This window comes from Arvicanthis niloticus, chromosome 2, assembly GCF_011762505.2.
Source record: "Arvicanthis niloticus isolate mArvNil1 chromosome 2, mArvNil1.pat.X, whole genome shotgun sequence".
In the NCBI taxonomy this organism is placed as follows: Eukaryota; Metazoa; Chordata; class Mammalia; order Rodentia; family Muridae; genus Arvicanthis; species Arvicanthis niloticus.
In genome coordinates, this window is record NC_047659.1 from 102,572,055 (window position 1) to 102,595,136 (window position 23,082).

Genomic DNA, 23,082 nt, shown 5'->3' on the forward strand with positions numbered 1-23,082 from the left:
AGCAGACTCTGGGAGCAGGTGTGAGAAACACCACAGCAAGCTCCTTGAATACCCTCCACCCGCATCCCACTGGTCCTAAGAAAGCATCTCTTCCGAACAGCAGTTCCTGATTGACTGGCATTGTCTGCACCAGCAATCCATGGTCTCTCAGTCAGTCCTCAGTTAGGTCCTCCTGCAGGAGATGCTTTGATGGCAACAAGGCCAACAAGGCCTGGCATTTAACATAGAGGTTACTGCACTGTTCTTCCTACAATAAATATGAAATTTTCAAAGAATAAAAAAATATGGAATACTTTGGAGGAGGGGTGTTTCTCTTAAAATATGATTTTTAAGATTTATTTTTATGTGTAGGGTGTGTGTGTGTGTGTGTGTGTGTGTGTGTGTGTGTGTGTGTGTATGAGGGGCTGCTGCCTGTGGAGTCCAGAAGAGTGCATTGGATCCCCTAGGGATAGGAGTTGCAGGTGGCTATGAACAGGGCCTTCTGGAGGAGACGTTCTTAGCCACAGAACTATCATCTCTCAAGCCCCAAGGGAGGGAACTGTTTTTAAGGGAACCAGGACTTCCCAAGGGTGCCTGACTACCAAGGGAGAAAGTGTTCAAGGCAGGCAGAGTTGAGAAGGAGAATCATCAAGAGGGAAGCATTATAAAATTTCACGTGTGATCTATTACTTTATATGCTAATTAAAAGTCAAATGAATCCACTAAAAAAAAAAATCTATTGACAAATGCACTCTTGTGAGCTGCAGGGCTGGCTGGACTCCTAGAACTCATACCAAACACTGAGAAGCCTGCCTACCATCCCTACCCAGCCTCCTTAGGATTTCCAACATAGCACAGTCACCCAGATTGGCAGGCATGAGCTCTATCTACACTGACCCCAGGCAAGCAGCCTCCAGTCCCGTCAACACAAAAGCAGAGCACAAAGGTATCGTGCTAAAAATACAGGTCCCTGAGGTAACCATGGGAGACACAGGCTCGGAGGCAGCAGAGGAGGAATTCCCGAATCCCAGATACCCAGAACATGGAAAGGGAAGATACAATACAGATGTCTCCTGACCAATGTGCCTCTCTTCCACAGGGAGTGTGGCTAGTAGAGGGCCATCAAAGAGCCTGGGGAGCCCGGGCCTAGGATAGGTACCTTGTTCTTCTGGATATTGGGGTCACTGGGATCCCAGAGTGCACTTCTGCTCAGAGAAAGTTTGAATTATGATGTCATCCTGATACATCTAGGCAGATGGAAAAGAAAGAGCCAGTCATCAGTGGAAAGTACCTAAGCCTCAGTAAGGTCTGAGAAGGTCATGTCCATACACTGACAGCCCCAGCCCTCCAGTGTCTCAGGCCAGCAGAGAGAGAAGTCATAAGGGGCCCTCCTCTGGCCTTACATGGAAGCTTCAGCCTCCTCTTCCTCCTGTTCCTCTTCCTCCTCCTCCAGACCTCTGTAGATGTTAAGGGTTCCTGGCTGGTGGCTTCTTCCTCCCACTGATGTTTCTCTCACTCATATGCAGAATGGTTATGCTCCTTGGGCCCCACACTGTCTTTCTGCCCTCACTCTCCACCTCTAAGCCCTGGAACCTACTCTTCCGACCAGATCCCTTGAGGCCCACCTCAGAGCCCTAGAACCTGCTAACAGGCTCACTCCCTTTCCCAGACAGTTGTCCCTGCCTCCTCAGATGGGCTCACAACCATTGTTAGTGGGGTGTCTGATGCACTGTGGTTGTGCTAAGATCCATGGAATAGCACCTGTTAGGTTAGATTAGTGGCTGAAAAGATGGCTCAGGGGCATCTTGCAGAAGACTTAGATTCAGTTCCCAACATCACATGACAGCTCACACTGCCTATAACTCCAGTTCCAAGGGACCTGACACCTCTTCCAGCATTCTTGGGCTCATGTTTACATGTTGTATACAGACATATACACTTAGGCATACACACATACACACATAAATTAAAATATAATAAACATTTTAAAGGATAGTTATGTTTATGTGAATTTCAACTCAATTAAATAAGTGTTTAAGATTTCAAAAGCCTTCCTGCCTCTCACAGACACATGCAGCTGACAGTGTCCCCTATATCCCTTGCTTACACTGTTCTTTCATTCTATTCTTTATGTGACTCCCAAACTGTAGGTCTCCGTTGCTGCCAAAGGACATAAAGATGAATTCCTTGTCCTTGTCCCAAGGATGCATAGCAGCAGTAATGGCCATGAATAAATTCTGTCTGTGATTGATTCATGACAGCATGTTCTTTTGACAGTGGACACCCATGTCTGAGATGGGTTTTGTAAAACACATCCTGCCCTTCCCCAGAAGACCTCCAATCCCGAGGGACACTTTCCCCTGCTTTAGAGACAATCTTTCTGTCTCTAGAAGTTCATGAGTAGACCACATGCCACTTGCTTTGAACAAAAGAATGGAACCTTGTGTCCTATTCCAGGTCATCGGCCACTTTTCTCAGCAACCCGAGTCCCAGAAGGAGCAGCAGGAACAGGCTTAGTCTCAAGACCCGGAGGTGGAGAACTGGTGGCTTTGTCACAGGACCCTGGTGTTCCTCCAGGTTAGCACCCTTGAGTAAGGGAGGTCCAAGGACAGGGTGCCCCTCTGAAGGCAGCATATGGTCTTGTGACATCTTCCCAGGCTAGTGTTCATTGTTGTCATGTTGCTTTCTCTGTTCTTTTCAGCACGCAAGGAGATTGCATCTCAACTCTCCTTCCCTGAGATAAACAAGCGTGGACACCTTGTCTCTCACACACACTACCTCCCTTGGCGCCCCTCCTGGGAACAATCTCCCAAGAGGGACAATCTAATCATTTTGTTACTTGTCACATTGTGTGAACCTCCCTGCCCTGTCATCAGTACAGAGCTCAGAGCCCTGGGACACAACCTGCCCTGTGAGCTGGTGCTATCCCTCTGCTGCTTCCCTTCCCACGTGACAACAGAATCCTGATTGCCCCCAAGGACCAGAGTTCACAGTGGGCTCTGGGCCTCCCCAGGCCTCTGAGGACTCTTCTAACTTAACCAGATGTTGATACACCTGAACTCATGCAGCAACCTCAGGGTTCCTCAGAGATCTGCCTTGGAGTCTCTGCTAGGCGTCATCTCCATCTCCGACTCAGCAGGGTCTACCCCCAGCTGGTTTTGATGCAGCTGGACTCCTGTCAACTGTCTGAACCCCATTGCAAGGAGCATGTGAAATCCCAAGTGTGTATTGTTTGAGTGTGTATTGAGTATGAATCCTTTGACATAGGCATGGCTGTGTTAAGGACCCCAGTGCCTTAGACCAGTGGGAGTGGCCAAGCCTGTCCTGGGTGAAGCTCAGAGGGATGGCAACGCCTTCCTCTAGTCTATGTGTGGTTGTTGATAGTGTGTATAGAAAATGTCCACCATTGCTTTCTCCTTACACACACCACCCACAGCCTGAAAGCAGCTTGCCTACAGAGACTGGACCTGCAGAGATTAGATAGGCTCGTCTCTCTGTTCTATATAAGAACCCTGCCTTTTTATTTTTATGTATGCAACAATCCACTTCACCAACCCACTTCCCTGCTCAACTCTATTATAAACAGGCTGAGCTTCCAGATGCTGCAGTTTCCCCATCAGGGAGCCCAGGCCTCCCAATCCCAGCTCTTCTGTAACACAGGCCATGACTCCCAAGGGCCCCAACAGAAAGGCACAGAAGGCTTCAACAATGTTCCCACAGCTCCAAAGCAAGGAAATGACAGAATCAGATTCCAGCCCAGTCCCACTTCTCTGTCATGGATAACAACCCTGCCTGATCTACAGATGTGGCTTGGCCTTCCATAGACACCATGGACCTTGAGATGTTTGCAGTGACTCCACATCCCCATGTGTCCTCCTTTCCCCAGTCTTCTCTGCCCCAACGCAGCTTACTACCAAGATAACACTCTCTCTCTCTCTCTCTCTCTCTCTCTCTCTCTCTCTCTCTCTCTCTCTTTCTCTGTCTCTCTCCCATCCATCCTTCTCCTTCCCATCCCCTCTGTCATTGTGGTTCATTCTCTGAAAGTAAGTCACCATTTTGACTGCCTCCAAGTGTACAATCCAGTGAGATATGTCCAATCACATGGTCACACTGCTGACGCCATCACCAGAATGTTCCTGTTTTTCTGAATTAATACTATACTTAGTAAACCACAGCTCCAAATTGTCCCCTCTATCCAACACCTTGGTCACACTCTACTCCTCTGCATTTGACTGCTCCAGGTATCTTGTATGGGAAAATAATATAGCATGTGTCCTATCTAGGACAGGCTGATTCCCTAGCACAATGTCCTCCAGCTTTATCCAAGCTGTAGCATTGGTTAGAATCTTCTTCATTTAAGGCTGACTGATATCCCACTGTTTATACACACCGTATTTTATTACATCCAACTAGAGACACACTTAGGCTACTTTCGTCTTTGAATGTTTTGAATAATGCTGTTATAAACCTGGATGTGAAGATATCCCTCTAAGTCACTGATCTCTGTATTTTCAACTATGTAACCAGAAATAGGCTCATGTCTGGGTCTATGGTCATTCTCTGTTTGGGGTTTTGGAAAACTACCTTACTGTTTTCACAGCTGCTGCACTCACAGAAACAGGAGGTAGGGAGTCCCGTCTCCCCCAGCACTGCCCTAATTTGTTTTTTGTTTGTTTGTTTGTTTTAGAGTTTTGGGTGATAATATCCCAATGAGTGTGAAGTGGTACCAGACAACTTTCTCTTTTTAAGACAGAGTTTCTCTGTGTAGCCTTGGCTGTCCTGGAACTAACACTCTCTCTGTCTCTGTCTCTGTCTCTGTCTCTGTCTCTGTCTCTGTCTCTGTCTCTGTCTCTGTCTCTCTCTCTCTCTCTCTCTCTCTCTCTCTCTCTCTCTCTCCAGATCAGACTGGCCCTAGACTCAGAGATCCACCAGTTTCTGCCTCCCTGGTGCTTAGATTAAACCCATGTGCCGCCATGCCTGGCTAGTCAGATAAGATTCTTGTCACCAGCCCTAACATTTGCCTACTCATTGGGCAGGGCTGTTTGGGTTCCTGGGGTGTAGACAGCTGGGGTAGATGCAGGGAAAGGTACCTATCTGCGGCTACAGCAGAACTCAAGCAGGGAAGGAAGCAGCCTTGAGTGGGTCTATTGACTGAGGCCATAGGCGGGGCAGGAGAACTCAGGAAGGATGGGACACCCCTGCCTGGCTGGGAAAGATGTTGTATTTTCACAGAGGCTGCGGCACTTGAGGCTTCTAAGTGTGGACCCAGCTTGCCTGGAAGGATGAGGAGACTGGCATCCCTGTCACAGGAGCAGTGTCACCAAAGGCAGGAAACCCCTAAGAAGGTGTGTTCTAGGCAGCAAAGAGCTTAGTTTGCTTGACGCTTGGATGCAGGAAGGACAGTAGCAGAGGATAATGTTAGCTGTATGTGTTGGCACAGGATGCTAGGGGCTTCAAGGCAGTTTGCACTCAGGGATAGCCACCAAATGGTGTTGAGCAGGAGTGTCAGGTGAGACAGTGTAGGGCAGTGGTTATGTCCAGGCACTCAGGAATTAGACAGCCTGAGTTTAAAAACCAGCTTGAATTCAAATACAGTTCATAGGTGGCAAATTATCATTGAGACGTGGTTTCCCATCTGCAAAATGCGGGAAATGAGAGTGGCTGCCCAGTGAGGGAACTATGAGACCTAAGTGGAGAAAGCCTTGAAGATCTGGTGTTGGGTGGAGCTAACCTTCCTTTATCTCATTTGAACTCTGGCTCATGAGCTGTCACTGTGGGGATCAGGTTGGAGAAGTAGGTGTTGAAACCATGGGTCCCTGGAGAGATGGAGACAGTGGTGACCATGCCAGGTATGGCCAACAAAGGACTGGAGAGACAGGGAGTAACATCAGAGTCACAGAAGGGTCAGATGGGTGTGTGGATTGGGCAGATAAAGAAGACAGGGGAGGGCAGGAGAGATGGCTCAGAAGTTAAGGGCACCAACTGCTCTTCCCTAGGTCCTGAGTTCAATTCCCAGCAACCACACAACCACATGGTGGCTCACAACCATCTGTAATGGGATCTGATGCCCTCTTCTGGTGTGTCTAAAGAGAGCAATGATGTAATCATAAATAAAATAAAGAAAGAAAAAGAAAAAAAGGGGGGACCACTCATAAAAGTACATATATGCAAGATTATTCTACAATTTATATGGAAAGGCAAAGAAGGAGGAGGAGGAGGAAGAAGAGGAAGAGGAAGAAGAGGAGGAGGAAGAGGAGGAAGAGGAGGAGGAGGAAGAGGAGACGGGAGAGAGAGGACTGTATCTATGTGACACGAAGAGAGGTGATGGCTGAGTAGCCAAGGGTCTTGAGTAGAGCGAGATGAAAGAAGTAGGGGCTCATAAATGAGGAGATAGCCCTGGAAAGCCACACTTGGAAGGTGTGTCCAGAGTACAAGAACGTCAAACTGAAGGCTGAGCTTTGAGGAGGCACTGCTCAGGCAGGGGAGGAGAAACAAAGCTATACAGCCAAAGGAGAGAGGAAGGGGCAAGCAGAGGGAAGACGAGAAGAGTGCAGTAACTGTTCCCAGGGTGGCAATCAACTCATGGCTGTATATTAGACCCAAGTTCACAGTCTGCTTTGCTACCAACTTAGCTGCGTGCTATTGGGTAGGTTGCTGAGGCTCTCTGTAAAGTTGAGTGTTGCAATAGAACTTCCCACATAAGGCAATTATGGGAATTAAATAAGGTTCTGTTTGTAAGTCCTGATGGCCATGCCCTGCCCCAACAACAAAGCCTAGAGGAACGGTAGCTGGAAATCTTATGATCATCACAAACCCCAAGGCAAGTGAACAGGAGCCAGAGAGGCAGGTGAAGGTCAGCTGCTGCTGCAACCCAGGAGAGAGTGGTAGAGCAGGAGACTAGGGAGGGAGACTGTAGGGAAGCATGGCGGCGGCCTGGGTGGTGCTGCTGCTGGTGGTGGTGGTGGTGGTAGGGCAGTTACCAATGCTGATGGCTCACAGCCCTCCAGGGAGCAAGAAGGTGGACAGTACTTAGACATATGCCAATCAGCATATCTCATCTAACTTCAAAGAAAGCAATGTGGGTTTTCACATAAAGGTTCAGTGGGAAAGACAACGGTAAAGGCTTGGGTCTCTTCTCATGGGAGGTGAGAAAGAACGGGACAGCTTGAAATCCTGGCTGAAGTCCAGATTCTATACTTAGGGAACAGGGCAGCTAGGGAGGCATTCGGATGAGTGGCATGCTGGTACAGTTTTAAAGGGTGGGTATAGGGGTTGAGGGAGTGACAGGTGGTGCATCTCTGGTGGGGTGCCATACCTGCCCTGGTAAGGTTAGTAAGATTGAATGACGAGGGTCTAAAATTCCCATGTTGATGTTTCTACAGCATTACTGCTCCAAAGATTCCCCAATTCAGGTTAAGTTATGTCCCTTAAATAGTATTAGACAGAATTACATCATCTAAAATCTCAAATCTTACACTAACACAAACTGGGTGCCCTTGACAAAACAGGGAAGGATGGAGCCTGACCAGAGAGGCAGCTGGGAAGTGTGTGTGTACAGGAGTCATCTTTAGAGACATATAAACAGTATCTGTCATCTGAGAACAACCGAATGCGGAAAGCTTATTTCGTTAGCATAACACTGTCAGACACATTTTACCTCATAAATACAAACCATTGTCAACCACGAGCAAAATTTATAAACCAACCACCAGGGGGCACTTGCTGAGCGTTTTCACTGAGAAGATGATCTCATTCGCCCTCCGGAAATCTTGCCCTGATTTTCAAACTATTGCAGCATGGCAGCGAAAGTCAAAAAAAAAAAAAAAAAAAAAAAAGGACCATTTCGGCTCATCCAAAGTATCCCGACCTTGCGGTTGGGCCACCTACTCCAATTTCACAAAGCAGTGGGAGGATCAAGGGACAGCTCTTGTTTTGCTTAACCATGATGGAAAACCAAAGCTAGACTTCCGGTTATCTCTGGAGGAGTAGTGTCCATTAGTTGTCGGGGAGCCAGGCAGCTTAGAAAGGTCACTCTCCCCCTCTACCTTTCAAGTTCCTTCAAGCTGTCTTCGGTGCGGTTGGATAGGGGACATCGTCCCAAACGCAGCCTGCGGGGTTCATTTTTGGCAGGAGATCAGAGTGATGAATACAGCGGCACTCTGTCCTCTGTGTAGGCCTCTGTGGAACCTTGGCTGCTCTGGACTGCCGGGCTCAAGGAAACCATTACATAGGACGAAAGGTCTAACCAGAACCAGGGTTTTCCTCCTCCCAGGCGCCCTCTGGAGCCACTGCACTCCCAAAGAAAGGGTTCTTTCATCATCGGTGCTAGGGCAAGTGAGTTCTGTTTTCTAGTCAGAAACGGAATGGGCTATTCTTTCTTGGTGGTTTGTTGGGATCCTTGCAGCCCATCCAGATAGTTTACATATGAAATGATTTCCTAGCATCCTCAAACATGGTGCCTGAAACACAGTAGGCGCTAAACACAGTTTCTTAAAAACACTTTCTTCCACTTGCCCTCAGATGGCCCTGACCCGGCTCTAAGAAAATGTCTTACATCAAAGTTGGGACTGGATCCTTGAATATTTCTCTCCAAATGCAACAACAACAAGCCCCGATTCTGTAGCAACTATGGGAATTTTGATAATTACTTCAAGTAAATCTTTAAAGTACAGATAGTAATCTAAATGTGTGATTCCCCCATCTGTCCCCAGACTGGCCCTGGATCCCCTGCCTCCAAGAGAATTGGTTTCCTAAAATGAGAAAGAATTCAAAATAAAAATGTGAAAGAAAGGAGAAAAAAGTAAGGTTTAGTATAGGAGCCTATTCCTCTCATTATTTCATTGCTAGTTTTCTTGGGGGGGGGGGGGAGGATATGTCATGCTGTAATGCTGGAAACTGAACAAAGAGGAGAACATGTTTATGTGAGCATACCAGGCATGCTGCCACACACCTGTACCGGGGAGGGTATCAGAGACAGACTGAGCAATTGTTCTTAGTTGTGTTGAATTCTCAGCCGGTGAGAATCTGCAGCCAGACACTGGAGTCTGGGTATGGGCTCATTCCCTTCCCATATTCTCATAATTTTCCCTTCCTACCCTGCCTCAGTTTCTCCCTCTGAGACTTAGATCTCTCCATCTTAAGAGTTGATGAAGACTGGAGATCTGTCTTCTATCATTTCTTCAGGAGTACACAGGTAACAGACTTCTCGTCCAGGATCAAATGTCTCTATCTTTCTCACCTAAGGGAGACAGAAGGTCTAAGCTTGGAAAGAGAGGACCATCATTCAGCAGGAATCTTGGTGAGAGGGCATCGTCTCTCAGTATATTGAGACCACACCGATAATAAAGCACATAAGAGATTGTCTTGTCTAAGACCAGCACTGAGAAACAGCAAGGCCCTCTTACCATGAGACGCTTGGTAGCCATTATAATAGTAAATCATTAACACGTAGGGTAGAATCTGACATAGACTTAATATGAGTTTGTACATCTTAGAGACCGGAGTCTCACTGTCTCTACACTACCCTCAGGCCATTAAGTCAGCTGTTCCTAATCACACTGACTTTTGAGTTTAGGAGTGAAGATTCCACATTGTAAAAATATATACTGATGTAGTTACCGGTCAATTATAAGAAAGAATCCAATGATGGAAAAAATTAAAGAAAAAATAGTGTTATGTTGTAGTCACAAAATGTCATTGAAGAGGGGAAAAAAAAAAAACCACAATAAGCAGACCACAGTGCAAACGTTCCAGCTGCCAACAGACTCCTAAACTGGACTGATGGATATTTGTGTTGAAGATCTTAGTGTGTTTGCTACTTTGTTTGAAGAGAACTTTTAAGTCTTGATTTATGGTATGAACAGTCGTGTCTCTAAAATGTTCTTGAGGCTGTAGAGATTGAGAAGGGACAGATTTGCTGCAGAATAACTTCTGGAGTTATTTTAGTCGGGGGGGGGGGGTGAGGCAGGTTTTCATGCCTCCTGAGAAGCCATCAGTAAACATCAGAGGATACTCACATCCTTGTCAGGGAAGCATTGGCATAAAAGCTAATTAATAATTAGTATTTCTTGGAGTGTGGCTGTCCTTCGAGGTAGGCTGGGAAAGGTGGTGGCTCAGTTTCCTCTTCTGTCAGTACAGAGGCAAACAGACGGGCCCCTAAGAGTTTGGGGACTACGGACTTCATCTTTTTTCCCCAAAGGCCAACGGACCAGAGTAGTAAATATCTACCATTGCAGCTAACATAAGTAATGAACTACCTTATGTTTTAATATTTAAGACAACAGGATGGTATCGGCCTTTGCTGAACCCATTTCTGTTGTTTTTGTTGTTTCTGCATAAGGTAGGCTTAAAACTTGATTTGGAAAGAGGTCTGCCAGCCATGTGTGCAGCCTCCAGACTTTATCCTAGGCTGTTACAGGTTGTAAACAGCTGGCTATCTTGGCTACAGTCTGGCTGAGACCTCCAGATGAGCAACCCCGGCGTGATGATGCTTTACCTCTCTGTCACATAAAGAGCAATTTCCAAGGCTGAACCTGACAAGAATAGTTCCTTAGACTTTGGGGTATTCCTATAAACACTGGTGACTATATAAATTTGTTTAAAACAGGTCTTGGGTTATCAATTAAGGCAGAGAACAAAGCCCCCATACTGAAAAATTAACATTTTTACCTGCCACATCAAGAGTTACCCATGATACATGATGGTGAGTCATTCCACTGTTTTTTTCCTTAATTTAATTGTTTTACTTTATGTGTATAAATGTGTTGCCTGTGTGCCGATGTGTCTACAACATGCATGCCAGTTGGATCCTTTAGAACTGGGGTTAAGGGTGGTTGTGAGCCACCATGTGGGTGCTGGGAATTGAACCTAGGTCCTCTGCAAGAGCAACAGGTTCTTAACTGCTGAGCCATCTCTCCAGCCCTTCACTGGGGTTTTCACCAGGGAGCCAGCCTTGGGCGGCATCCTTAGGGACAGCCATCAAGGGAGCTGAGCCTATATTCCGTTTGGTGGACAGGACATCATCCCTCACAGTGGTTTCTCTTTGCAGATGGGGGCAGAGGCCTGGGTTTGTTCTGTTTTTATAACCCCACGCAGGGCTGTCCTTTTCCAGTGTCCTAGTTTTGCCCCAGTTGAGGGAAATTACTGGCCCTTTAAAAGCCTCTCTTCTGCTAGGGGTATGGGATGCTTCTCCCGAGCAGCAGGTTGTCTGCCTGGGGAGCAGCACCATTCCCCAAGACTAAAGCTATTACATTAACTGGGTTTGTTCCCTTGGCTATAATCCTTCCCCTGGGCAATTCAGACTGTCTCTATTTTATTTGTTGTTAAGAACCCCAGGAGCTACATTTAAAAATTATTTGGGGTGTCTGGTGACTCAATGTCTACTTTTGCAGTTTTCTCCTCATACTTAGAACAGATTGAGCAATAAAATAAGAATTATCAATAATCTAACCATAAGAAAAATAACCTGACATTATAGCAAACACAGTCACAAAGAGACTGTCTTTTACAGTCTTAACTTTCCGCAAATCATTTTGTGGTTCACACAGTTGTCCTGTGGCATGCTTAAACCTTGGGTTTTGTCCTTGCCTCTTCTTCAATTTTGAAGCAATATTTTAATTTAATACAGAACTAAAATAATGTCTTACCTGAACACACTTACTTTTCTCTTTAATCTTTGGTAGAAGATTAAAATTTTTGGTAAAAAATATTTTTTCTATCTATAATTTCTTTATATCTTTTTCTTACTTAATTGGTTTCTGTCTTGGAGTTTCTACTGCTATGATAAGACACCATGACCAAAAGCAACTTGTGGAGGGAAGGAGCTGTTTTACATTACATTTCCAGCTAACAATGAGTGGCTCAGGGAACTCAGGGCAAGAACCTGGAGGCAGGAATATAAATAAAACCCACAGAGGAATGATGCTTACTGGCTTGTTCCCATGGCTTACTCAGATTGCTTTCTTTAAAAAAAAAAAAACAAAACAAAAAACAGCAACAACAACAACAAAAACCCACCCAAAATAAAAACAACAAAACCCTCTTTATTATGTTTTTAATTATTTAAAATATTTTTTAACTTTAGATCTATTTTGGTCATATTCTTTCCCTCCCCCAGGTCCTTCCAGATCCTCTCCTTCTCCCTATCCACCAAACTTTAAGTTCTTTCTCAAAAAAACAAACAAACAAACAAACAAAAAACCCCAAACTACAACAAAATCTCAAACCAAAAAATGAAAGGAAGTAACCCCCCAAAACTCCACTAAACTGTACCCACATAAAAGCACAGACACAAAACCGTGGAGTCCATCATGTGTTGGTCAACTACTCCTGAAGATGAGGCCTGCCCTGATGTGTCACTCCATTGGAAAAAACTGATAGTCCTCTCCCAGCATGTATAAATGACAGTTCAGTTCAATTGTTACCCTAGTGGCTAGGTTCTCACATATTCATTCATTCATTTATTCATTCTGTTTTTTAAATGTCACAAAATTAAATATAATAAGATAAAACAAAACCTATTACATCAAAGTTAGACAAGAAGAACCAACAGAAGGAAAAGAACTCAAGAGAAGGCACAAGAGTCAGAGACCTTCTATTCACACACTCAGAAATTCCATAAAAAAAATCCTAAACTGAGGGGCTAGAGAGATGGCTCAGTGGTTAAGAGCACTGGCTGCTCATCCAGAGGTCCTGAGTTCAATTCCCAACAACTACATGGTAGCTTACGACCATCTGTAATGGTGTCTGATGCCCTCTGTCTGATGCTTTCTTTTGTCATGCAAGCACACATGCAAATAGAGTACCCATATATCTACATAAATAGATCTTAAAAAAGAATAAATTAGCAAACTGGAAGCCATAATATAAGCACAGAGGACCTGGTGAAGACTGGTGCAGGCTCTGTGCAGGCTTCAGCCTGCTTTCTTAAACAGCCCATGACCATCTGCACAAGGGTGCACAGTGATCTGGGCCCTTACTAATCATCAACCAAGGAAACATACTATAAGCTTGCCTACAGGCCAATCTGGTGGTGATGGTGGGGGTGGTTCTCAATCGATGTTCCCTCTTCCAAAATGATTTTAGCTCATGTCAAGTTGATATAAAACTAGCCCGCACAATTTCTTTATACTTTATTTTTTTCTTACAAAATTTAAAAGACATTTTATTTAAAAAAAAAAAAAAAACATTGTAATGACAACACAAGAAGTTGCAATGAAAGTTCTTTTCTTTTATATCCACAAGTAAAGAACAGAGAATATATTTTACCCTTGCAATAAATTTAAAAATTTGTTGGCCAGCAGTGGTGAGGAAGAAATTTTTTAACTCTAAGAGAATGTCTTGCCTTGCTGTTTAGCTCCTAAAAGAGAAAAGGGTATTATTACCTAAGTCTACGTGACTAACTACATTATAATCTTTTTGCTTTTTAGATCAGTCTCTGAGCCTTTAAGATGTAAGTTTTCTACATCACTTTTAAGAAAAAAAGTCATAACTTTAGAAGAATAGATTTAGGAATAATGATTGATTTGTTCTATGAGAAAAATAATCATATTAACAGTCTAACATGAAACTATCAAGTGAGAAATGTGTTGAAATCTAAAAAATATTTGGTTTGTTTAAATTTATCTTTATGTATGACTATGTCCTAGTCAGGTGTGTTACATTAATACTCCTGTCATCAATTTCTGTCTTAGGTTAATATTGCTGCAATAAACACCAAGACCAAAAGCAACTTGGGAGGAAAGGTTATTTTCTCTTATACTTTCAGGAAATAGTCCATCAGTGAAGAAAGTCAGGACAGGAACTCAAGGCAGGAATCTAGAGGCAGGGAGTGAAACAGAGACCATGGAGGAATGTGGGGAAATGGCTAATTAAGGTTGAAGTCTGCCATTCTCTGGATAGCCTTCTGGGGCTTGGCACAATGTGGAGGGCTCGCTTCATTGTCAGTATTTCTCCTTCTCTGACCTTGGCTGGGGAGTTCAATCCACACTCCCTACCTGCAGAATGTCTCTTAGCCTTGGTTAAGATTCCAGGTTCAACTTCCTTTCTCCCTGTTTAACCTGCTTTCTTCTACAAGCCAGGACCACCTACCTACCCAGTGGTGTCACTGTCCACAGTGAACTGAGCCCTCCCATATCAATCATAAAAAAGAAAAGAAAAGAAAAGAACTCACAGAATTGCCTACATGCAATCTGTTGGCAGCAATTCCTCAGTTGAGACTCCCTTTCACCAGATAATGTCTAGATTTGTGTTACACTGACAAAAACCAAGCAGAATGCCATGCATATGTATGTGTACTTTATATGTGTTTATGTTTTTATGTTGTTTATATGATATCAAATTGGCTTATAAATGAATGTTCATGTTGTTAGATTACCCCAAATTCCTTTTAGTTCAAAGTATGATTGATGTTTTAGGGGGGAAAACTCCAGCTCCAATAATCTCCAACAGGTTCAAGTTGGCATCTGTCTTGATATAATGGTTAAAGAGTCAAAGTAATGGCAATGGACAGAGTGGAGATTTGGTCAATATGGCCACGTTGAGTAGCAGATAAAAGTGTGGACAGCCCCAGATCTATCTTTGAGGTACCACCATGAGCTTTAAATTTAAATAGAGAAAATTAAAATAGAAGACAAGAGTTATGTGCAATTGGACAGTCTGAGTCATTGTGTTAACTGGTTGATTGCTGTCTCAATTCTGGTTCTAGAGGATGGCTCAAAGAAGTGTCTATTTCCTGCTTAGGGGATAATGGCTCCTGCTGCAGGACACCGCCTTTTCCTCACAGACAATGGCCTCCATCTGAGGGCTGGTCCTGCTCAACTCTGCTGTTGCTGAAACCCAAGGACTAGGAAGATGGGTTATCACTGTGTAACTCATGTAAGTTTTCTACATCATTTTTCAGCTTTCCTTGAGAATTAATATGCTTACCTACAAAGGTAAAGACACAGCCCAAAGGAAGAGAAACAAGACACAAAATGAAGACAGAGATGCAGTGACTTTATCCTGCATCAGCTGCCCCATGGGCCCAGATGAGAAGTGAGTTCTTTTTAATAATAATTTCATAATGTTTGTTACAACAAGACTTAAATCCTTAACAAATTGATTTGTGGTTCACAACTATCCATAACTCCAGCTCTATGGGATCTGACCCCTCTTCTGACCTCCAAAGCGCCAAGCATGTACATGGTACACAGACATACATGTTGAGCAAAATACTTACACATATGAAATAAGATAAATAATTTTTTATTTAATTTTTTTAAAGGAAAGAGATAAGGTAAGCATAGTATAGATTTGGGCTTCTTGCAACACTTTTCTGTTCTCATTGACTTCTTCCTTATCTCCTATACTAGACATTGCCAGGCCATCTCTTATAGCCATTTGCTTATCAGTGAGTATCTCCACAGCTCCATCGGCTCCCTAGAGACTGAGCTGTGCTTACTGTGTCTCTTTAAAGTAAATACATAGTTAGATACACAGAGCATCTGTGTTTTTAACCTTTCACAAAATGAAAACATGTGGAATTCACCTATTTTGGTTGTGACTATTATGTATGCTCCTTTGGTAAAATACCACCTAGGAGAATCCAGAATTTAAAACAGAGATTACTCTCTCCAAGGGAGCTATCAAAACAAACTGGTAGAACAGCCTTGAGAGAACAATTCTCTTTGCCAAAAGCTTTTAGCTGTACATGGAGCAGCTAAGGTAAGGACAGCAGCATGTGCCTTAGGATTTGAGTGGCAAAGAACAGGCAGCATATTTAAAAGTTTAGGACCAAGAAAAGATATGGAAGTAGCTAATCCCAGTGTGTTTTGAATCCAGATATACTGCTTAATGAAGTTAGCTTATCCAGATGTCATGACAGAGTTCATTCACCTTGACAGGGTCTTAGGGTGTCTTTCTTGAAAGCCAGGGTTATTTAGAATACCAATGGGTCAGTCTCATGGTAAAGTCCTCCTAGACAAGCCATGTAGTATTCCATATGACTCAGGAATGCAATATGGTTGACTCTAAGTGACTAATATCTTTGGTGTTAGTAGCACTCATAAAACATTAAATAGGTTTCTGCCTAGAAAACAGAAACAAACAAACATGTATGTATGTATGTATGTGCATATGTGTGTGTATATGTGTTTAAAATACGATAGATGAGCTAAGCAATAGTTCGTAAAACCCACCAACATTGCTTCAAAGAGATCCCAGACGAGCCCCCAAAGAAGACTCTATCAAGGGTAGCAGGGGCAAGGCACAGAGCCACACTGTCATCCTCAGCAACCTAAAGAGTTCCCTTAATATTTTAGAAACTTCATCTGAGGTAAAACCAGATCCTTGTCTTAAATGCAGAAAAGAATGTCAAGACTAGCAGTATGAAGAAGAGTTAGGGTTATTAAAAATCAGAAGACACTCTGAGGACTACAGAAGCATACCTAATTGTGATGTGAATGAGAATGCCCCTCACTGGTTCATATGATTGATTGCTTGGCCCCCTGTTTATAGAACTGTTTTGTAAAGGGTTAGGAAGTATGGCCTTGTTGGAGGAGGAATGTCATTGAGGGTGGACTTAGAGGTTCCAAAAGTCCCACACCAGGCCCAGTCTGTCTCTTTTCCGTCCCCTCAACATGCAGATAAGATGTAAGCTCACAGTTACTCCAGAACCATGCCTGGCTCCCTGCTACCATACTCCCCAGCATAAAGATCATGGACTATCCCTCTAAAACTCTAAGCAAATCCCAAATTTAATGCTTTCTTTTATAAATTGTCCTGGTCATGGTGTTCTTTTACAGCAATGGAAGAGTTACTAAGACACTTGAGAACATGGATGTACACTTCTTAAAGACCTATCAAGATTTATTAAAAGACATTTTAACAGAGATTGTAACTGAGGGGTCAAGAGAAAGAAGGAGAGAATAAGATACACCTAGTGTAGGTTTGAGCTTCTCATGGAAGCACAGCTAAGTGTCTTAGCATTGGCCATATTCCATGTCACTGGCTCTCCAGATGCATCACATAGGGTTTATAAGAAGCTCTTCTCCCTGCCACACCCTCTCTTTGATAAGTGAGTTTATGGGATGGCTCCAGAAGTACTTTCAATGGAATTATAATTGCATATCACAAAACCAGGAGACACTAGAGTTGTGTGAGGGGGTTAAGACAGGTCTTTTAATATAAATGGAGTTTCTGGCTAGATTCCTAGAAAATTATAGGGTTACATTGCGGGAGGGAGAAAGGCTTTAAGTCCCCACCCTTCCCTTGTTGTGTTGATGAGAATCTTCATCCTGATTCTGGAGCCAGGGATTTCTTTCCTACCTGGGTCCCCACTTTTTTTTTTCTTTCTCTCCTACCCCTTTAAGAGCATGCACCTAAACAGTGGGGCTGATTTGATCTTGTGATGCATAGACTCCATGTTTCTTTCTTCTTAAATCCCTCATGTCTAGGGCATTAGTTTCTAACTTTGCTAATTCCCTAGAGTCAGTACAGGTTCCACAACTAATCTGTGGCTAAAGCAATAAAAGTTTATCCCTTCACAGTTACGATGACTTGAAGTCTAGACTTGTAGTGGCTACAGAACTGGACCTCAGGGGAATAACCTGTTTCATGTAACAGGATCATCTCCATCCTTACCAGGACAGTTATAACGTCATTAGTACAATGCTTCTGACACCAGATGTATGAGGGGCTTTCGAACATACACCAAGTAAACAGTTCAAGGGACAGCAGGTGAGCACACTCCCATTCAGTTCTGATGCTCTCTGCCTGAAGACTGCATCAGACCCCATAGATTGAGAGTTTGAAACAGGAATTTAGAAGCTGCTTTTGCTGAAAGTCACTAACTTCTCTCTTGGGTCTACAAGGAATCCAAGAGCAGGATACAAGCCTTACATCTCTGCCTTCATGTTGTATCTATCTCTGTAACCTTTGCTAGGTTTGAACAGCTCTGTCTCACTTTCTATCACTGTTTGTAAAGCAACCTAGGTGTCTGGATTCCAACAGAAGATAGGAACCTAGGAACTCAGAGACCTCATACACAAAAGTCTCTGTTGCTCTCTCTCCCTCTCTGTCTCTCTGTCTCTCTCTCTCTCTGTCTTTATCTCTATCTCTCTGTCTCTGTCTCTTTCACAGACACACTCTCTCACACACACACTTTCTCACACACACATTCTCTCTTTCTCTCTTACACACACACACACACACACACACACACAGTGACTTTCAAATACACCACTCCCATTTCTTCCAGAGTCCTTCCTTACTTCCCTATGGTGCTAGCCACTCCCTCTTCTCTTCTTCCCTAAAACAGCTTAAAGTAGGCTTCTGTGCTCTTCCTGGTGGTCTGAAATTTCTCCTCTTCCTTGGAACCCACCAGCTCTCTGGCATTAAATACATTGTATGGCCTCGTGGAGCAGTTTCTGTCTCAGGGTCCTTTATATCCCTTCAACCTTCCTGGTAGGAATTAAAATATTTTAAGCTATTGTGCCCTTCCCTTTAGCTATCACATTATTGAGATAATGAATACCAAGAAACCAGAATTTCCAAAGACATTGATGAACACATTTGTATCTTTCCACAATGACAGAAAAATAACAGTTTCACAAGTTCCTATGATTTCAGTGGCAGCAAGTTGTCAGATAACCCCACCTACCTTGATAGCCTTATCAAAGTAAATGCAGGCTCTTTTATTATAACCTTAATTGCTAATATTAGGACTTATATCACACAGCAAACAGCCTCTCTCTCTCTCTCTCTCTCTCTCTCTCTCTCTCTCTCTCTCTCTCAGTTGTAAGAGGCTATAGCAGAGTTGAGAAGTTTACAAAGTGGACTGAAAATCTATAGTGATAAGATAATGAACCTCGGTGGAGTCAGAAGAAACTGCTACTGATGAAGCTGACAGAGACAGAGTTCAAAACCAGAGCTGCAGTGTCCAGATGGAAGGTGAGGCCAAACCAGGGCCCAAGAGCCAGAGATGGTGGGTTCAAGAACAGGTCTAGACAGGAGAAAGAGTAAATGAGCCAACTGCCAAGTAGCCACATATAGTGAACTGCAGCTACAGGGAGAGGTGGGGAGTCCCCTGTTGTCAGTCAGACTCACACAACGGGTATTGTTAGTAGCAGTAAATGCCTACTAAGCTGATAGGATCTCTGGCCTGGGTAGAGAGTCAACCTTCCCGTTGCAGTGTCAATCACCTGGCCAAGGGACCACCCCTAGGAAGGAAATGCAAGTTCACCTTTAGCCACACTGAAGAGATAGCTGGAATAATTATTTAAATAAAATACTGTATTTTTCCTTCCAAGAATCCTGCCCTGTAGCACTCCCTAGAAGCTGCCATGAGGGTCTTCTTTGAGCCTACTCACCCAAGCCATGGCTCAGAGGATACAGCACACCTCTTTCTTTTTCCTGTCTCTCTCTCTTTCAGATGCTTCCAGAACATAAGAATACTTTTTCTGATGTTTTGGGTTTCTTTACTCTTCCTTTAAAGGTTTATTCCTACCATATGACTGCTTGTTCACCATGACTCTGATGCCTGTCTGTTGAACTCAGCAGTGTGGCTTCTCCCTTCCTTCCCTGCATTCTCCTCCAAGTAGCTGCTGAGATTTACAGTTTGGTTGCACTGTGTGTGTGTGTGTGTGTGTGTGTGTGTGTGTACAGAAATCAAACTCTTATCTTCTAAAAGAGCAGTACATGCCCTTAGCTACTGAGCCATCTCTCTGGTTCCCTTGTGTCCATTTTGAAATTAATTTCTTAATGATACTAAGAACACCAATGAAGGAGCCTGATTTTCCAAGTATCATCTGGTGGTCACGAAGGGATCCCCAACATTTCTGGTAACAGAATCAGTAGATTGATGTGGGGGCATCAGAGTGTTAGGTGTCCATCACTTTATGGGGTCTCAGTGAGAGAATTATTCCTTCCTCAATCTGGACTATCTAATAAGTTCTTGGACATGGTTTCCTTGGCATGATTTTAATACACTCATACACCACCGCAGTTGGGTGGGTCTTTTTCTGCTCCCAGGAATAAGTAATTTATCAGTCTGTGCTACTTGGGTGGTGCCAGACAGATATATGATTTGAGTGTCAACCGAAGGGTTGCAATCATCATTCTTCCTCAAAAGAAAGTAAAGATCTGCTAGTATAATGGGGTTTCCTGGAGCAAGCCAGAAAGAAAGAAAGAAAGAAGAAAGAAAGAAGAAAGGAAGAAAGAAAGAACACTGTTTTTATATAAGTTATATAAAATAATATTACATTATATAATATAATGTAAGTTACAACAGGACATAGTTCGAGAGCAACATTGCTCTTATTTCTCTCTTTGTCCTGTTGAGGATAGGTGGCTGAACTTGTCTTGTTAGGTCAGCCAAGGACCAGGCTCTGACAGAACAGTTACAGGACATCACCTTTACTCTGACTCCAGTACAGCAGTAAGTCACTGGACTTCTTTCTTCTCAAACCACCTTGAGTTCCCAGAACTGCAGAGATTCCCAGAATCCTCTGCCCAGATAACAACCACCCACGATGGCAAGGCTGCACCCTGAAGCAGATGTAATCACCCTGAGAACTGCCCCATCCCCACAACAATAAGGACTTCTTTGACCACTTTGCAGAAATGGAGCTGAAACAGGGATGGGCAGGACCACACCTTGACCAGGACTTGCTAAAGCATGCTACCTCCTGTTCTCGCAGTGCCCCCCCCACCCCCCCAGTTCTTCCTCAACTTACATCTAAAGCTGGTATAAGAACTCCTGAAAAAGGACACGAAGTCACTGAACCCATCTGTCTATTGTCTCTCTGGCCATAGTGAACAAATCTCTGTTCTCACTATTATTTGTATCCTTATCTGGTACACTAGGGTGGTTGGCCAGTCATAGCCTATTGAGACTGCCAGCCCTAGGCTTCCCCTAAATACTCTTATTTCTCAGGTTAGGTCCTGAGAAAATGCTCTCACTTCAGATTCCAGGCACAAGCTGTAGGTTGCCACTGCCACTTCTGACTGACTGGTCAGAAACCAGGGATCGATACGACCACATATTGGACTCATTACTTTGTTAGAGTGGTTCACAGAACACAAGACAATACTTTACCAATATTCATCACTCATTATAAAAAGCTATGTAAAGGATACAGATGATGAACCTGTGGAAGAGGTGCACCCACCCATGTGGAAAGACGGGGCGGGCGTGGAACATTGATGTATTCTCAACGCCCCACTGGTGAGAAATGGGCGTTGGTGTTGTTGTTTAATCAAAGTAGTTAGCCCAGGAAGAACTCCTATTTCCTGAGCCTCCTCCTTTTCTCTTGTGCCAATTAGCTAATCACAGAGTGTGAAGCTGAGCCAGTGGGATAAGATGCAGTCACCACCTACATCAGGGATAAAAGGCAGGAGCCTGCAGTGTGCTGCTAGTGGATTGGGGGTGAGTGCATCACTTTTCAAATGGGTTGCACTTGCTGAGATTCTTTTGCTTTGTGGGTTCCTCTGTGTGACGCTGGGGTTGTTATTTTTAACACGACCTCCAGGAACATCCTCTTGTTAGCTCTGTGGAAGCGGCTCCTAACCTGGTCCTTTGTGTGTCACTTCATTATGTAGGCAAGGTTGATGAGGTGGCTGGCCTTTGAGAAGCAGCTGAACTTGAAGCCCTTTGTCCCTCCCAGGAGCAGGAGAGAAGGCTTTGAGTTTCAGCCCTCTCATCTCCTGGCTGGTTTCCTTGGCAACCAGCTTTCTTTCCAGTGGTTATTTAGGAACTTTCCAGAACTTATCTCACCAATATAAACTCATGTACTGTGAAAAGGGCTTTTCTGTTAATAGCAAAAGCCTTTGTCTTTACCACCCTGGTACTTCCCAGCCCTGTCTGAAGGACAGGACCGGACAGGACAGTTCTCTTACAGCAGAGTACCTTCGGGAAGCCCCTGGTGGGCGAAACTGGAAACATGTGTGCTCATGTGTTTCATGAGAACAACTTTGTAACAAGTGAAAATTGAAAATCTTAGCAAAGGAGCAAATGGAAAAGATAGAACTTAGAAATAAAACAAGCAATGTTTAAAACTTACTAGAGAAGAGAGTTAACACAAGTAAAACCAATGAACTTCACAAGTCAATGGACATACCTTAAACTAGGGCCTCTTAAATCTTCTTATGGGGGTTCTTTTCCACTCTAGAAAATTTCACATGACCCTGTGTTTATAAGTATATAAAATAGGTTTATAAACCAAATATTTATTGATTAAAAAACATAAACATTCAAAAAAATTTGAGATACATAAAATTTTGGCATTTCTTGTATGTTTATGTAGAATGTGTATGTGTGTATGCACATGCACATTCACACATGTATGCATGAGGGAGTGTGCACGGGTGTGGGCACACTTTTGGAAGCCAGGTGTTGACTTTAGGTATCTATGCTCACTTGTTCTCCATGTTCATTTTTTGACACAATATCTCTCACTGAAACTGAAGCTGATTGGATCAATTAGGCTAGCCTGCCAGTTAACTTCAGGAATCCACCTGTCTTGCAGCACTGAGGTTGCAGGTATATGCCACCAAGCCTGGAGTTTTACATGGTTTCAGGAGATACAAACTCAGGTCCTTGTGCTTACATGGGAGGCCCTTTCCTGACTGAGCTATCTCCCCAGACCCACGTGTTAGCATTTCTGAAAGACAAAGGTAAATTCTCATACTGCTGAACTTTAGGATTTTTTTTTTGGGAGGATGGAGATGTGAGGTGGTAGATTCTAGAGAGAAGCACTGAGAGGAACTGTTTTAGTTTGGGTTCTATTGCTGTGAAGAGACACCATGTACAAGGCACTCTTATAAAGGAAAGTATTTCATCAGGGCTGGCTTACAGTTTCAGAGGTTCAGTCCATTATCATCGTGGCAGGAAGCATGGCGGCATGCAGACAGACATGGTGCTGGAGGAATCAAGGGTTATACATCTTAACTGAAGGCAGAAGAAAGGGTCTAGATTCCACATTGGACAGAGCTTGAGCATAAGAGGCCTCAGAGCCCACTCTTACGGTGACACACATCCTCCAACAAGGCCACACCTACTCCAACAAGGCCACACCTTCTCTAACAAGGTTGTACCTCCTAATAGTCCACTCTCTATGGGCCAAACAT

The 23,082-nt window shown here is 43.8% G+C and overlaps 1 long non-coding RNA gene across 4 annotated transcripts in view; it reads right to left on the bottom strand.

Moving 5' to 3' along the window:
* Positions 1 to 726: 726 nt before the first annotated feature.
* Positions 727 to 23,082, bottom strand: part of LOC143441433 (uncharacterized) — a 28,150-nt gene continuing 5,794 nt past the window's right edge. For 3 of the 4 annotated variants that reach the window (XR_013108819.1, XR_013108818.1, XR_013108817.1), the window contains 2 exons: positions 22,074 to 22,140; positions 727 to 1,226 (listed from right to left, as the gene is read on the bottom strand). This is a non-coding gene — a long non-coding RNA (uncharacterized LOC143441433). Of the gene's footprint in view, positions 1,227 to 16,798; positions 18,959 to 22,073; positions 22,141 to 23,082 lie in introns of those variants that run through there. The other variant, XR_013108820.1, reaches the window with a different exon arrangement.